Source organism: Limulus polyphemus, unplaced genomic scaffold, assembly GCF_000517525.1.
Source record: "Limulus polyphemus unplaced genomic scaffold, Limulus_polyphemus-2.1.2 Scaffold10040, whole genome shotgun sequence".
NCBI classification, from domain to species: domain Eukaryota; kingdom Metazoa; phylum Arthropoda; class Merostomata; order Xiphosura; family Limulidae; genus Limulus; species Limulus polyphemus.
This window is the reverse complement of record NW_013675650.1, coordinates 1-2,550: the sequence shown is the minus strand read 5'-3', so window position 1 is coordinate 2,550 and position 2,550 is coordinate 1. Positions and strand designations below refer to the sequence as shown.

The window sequence follows — 2,550 nt, the reverse complement described above, 5'->3', positions numbered from 1 at the left end:
GAAAAACTTTAATATAAATTTAACATAACAGCAAACGGACAACGTTTCGACAATACATTTTCTATTATGTTAAACTTATATTAAAGTTTTTCTTCATTACCCATTCAAGCCGTCTCCAGCCAGTAATAGTATTGTGTTCCACACTGTGAGAGCAATCATGTAGATCAGTGGCCATGAAAACTCCAAGAACAAACTTCACACTAGCCGGGGCCAACAACAGGACAGCTGTTAGTGTAGCAGGTCAGTGGTTTGCATTTTTATTAACAAAAAAAAAAATGCTCCTCACTTGTAGGCCATGGATGCATTATAAGAGTGACAATCAAATCCAACTATATGGTGAGATAAGAGTAGATGGTGAGTGGTGTTGACCTGCTGTTTTCTCTTTAGTCTGTCTGTTCAAAATTAGAGACAGCTGGCTTGTGATATTGCTCTTGTGTAACTTTATGCAAAATTAAAAAAAACAAAAAACATACAAACGAATAATGGTATGGATTGTGAAAAAAACACTTTCAACAACGAATCACTATTTACACACTTCTAACAGAAAATAGAAACATCAAAGAAGCAAGATAAAATTAAGTGATGATGTTTTTCCAACTTTACTGTCTAACTCACTTTGATATCAATACACCAGTTGTCACTATAGAGTGAAGATGACAGTTGACCAGGCTGGATGTATCTAAACAAAGACAATGTTGTTGTATCATAATCCATAGGTTAAAACAAAGGACCACCTAACATTATGGGATGTATAATAACATACAGTAATGTACATAATTTAGAACTTCCCAAAAATTAAAACTGACAACATTTGGATGTGTAATAAGAGGAACAACAGTATCGCTTGTAAATTATAACTCTTAAGTGTTTGTCTCATAATGTTTCGTTTGTATTTTCATTAAGCACAAAAGTATATTTTATTATATCTAGGAAACATATATATATATATATATATCAATGAGTGTGTGTGTGTGTGTGTGTGTTTTATAACAAAGCCACATTGGGCTATCTGCTTTGTCCACCAAGGGGATTCAAACCCCTGATTTTAGTGTTGTAAATCTGTAGACTTACGGCTGTTTCACCAGGAGACAAACATAAATGAAAGTGAAAAAAAACCATCATTATTTTTAATATTCAGTAATTATTTTGTACTTTGATTTTAGCACGTACTTCAAAGTTACTACTTATCATTGCATCACTTCAGTTTTCCTGTACACCTCTTTTGGTTGAAATCATTAAAACGTGCACTGTGTCAGTTGTCATAAAATAAAGATGAAGTCTGAGACGTGTCTCTAAAAAGTAAAAACGATAAATATATAATAATTAGATCACGTCAGACTTACTTCACAAATCCCGTGAGTAATGATTCATTATATTCATCTCTTCTTGTTCCCGTCTGTCACTCATGTTCTTCAACAATCGCTGAAGAAAAGTGTTGAATTCTTGTCTCACAAACTCAGCATTGTCTTCAATATTTGTCTGAACCCAAGAAACTCGAGTAAACAAGCTTGCTGATTTGAACACAAGAAACCGATCTAGTAAGTTTCCTGATGTTCAAGACATTAATAATAATAAAAAAATGGGATCTTTAAAGTTTACTTTTAATGACTTTATACTTGTCTCACAAACACTTTACCGAGTTATACAGATTCTTACGACGTGCTACTGAATGTCGTAATAACTTTTCTTTTGGAGCGATACAAGCTTCAGTTTTATACTGAAAGCAGATATTAATCATGTAATGAATTCTTTATAAATTTCAACCACAAAAAATCGGATAGTCAATCTGGAAAGAACCTGATAAATCCTAAGATTTATATACATGTTTTTGGTGACTATTAGCCTAATTAACTTAGTAATTTCTACATTCACATCTCCCAGATTTGTTTGTGTTGTGGATCAATTCTAGAAGACACAAGTTTAATAAAAAAACCAAACGTCAAGTCAAACTAAACGTGTTAGAGAGGCTCCTGTGTTTAGTTACTTGAAACTAGGGTAATTTTGTTGTTCACGAAGTACAGGTGTAACTCTTCCTAATAGCATGTGAAACAAATATCTTCAAGATGTATTGACAATTTCACGTTACATTTCTGTGTACCTATACTTAAAGTAGCACAAGTTGAGAGATACCTTTGTCAGCTAAAATACTCCCCAGAAATGTCATTGTAAATAAACATGATTAACTCCAAACATTATGCGATGGCTCTTTCCTTAAACATATTAACAAGCAAATAATTTCAACTTACACAGCTGGGAAGAATGGCCACGTGGTCTACCAGGTTGCTGACGACAAAACACAACACAATGGTTGTCTTTCAGACCCTGTCCTTGAACAAAATGTGAATACCTGAAATCAAAAAAATCTCTTCAGGCTGACAACAGAACAACTAGACTAATGTTCAACTCTGGAATCAACTTAATCTTTATAACTGACTAAAACCCAAGACCTACCATTCAACTTGGAAATCACCTTGGCTACCTATATAACATGTCTGGATTGTTAGTAGAAATAACAACAATACTCTACATCTTATCATCCATTACTTACAT

At 33.3% G+C, this 2,550-nt stretch overlaps 1 long non-coding RNA gene across 1 annotated transcript in view; it reads right to left on the bottom strand.

The window, feature by feature from the left end:
• LOC111083548 overlaps positions 1-1,417 on the bottom strand; it is an 8,966-nt gene extending 7,549 nt beyond the window's left edge. Inside the window, exons 1-2 of the long non-coding RNA XR_002609099.1 lie at positions 1,344-1,417; positions 616-679 (exon numbers count right to left, since the gene is read on the bottom strand). This is a non-coding gene — a long non-coding RNA (uncharacterized LOC111083548). The remainder of the gene's footprint in view (positions 1-615; positions 680-1,343) is intronic.
• Positions 1,418-2,550: the final 1,133 nt, after the last annotated feature.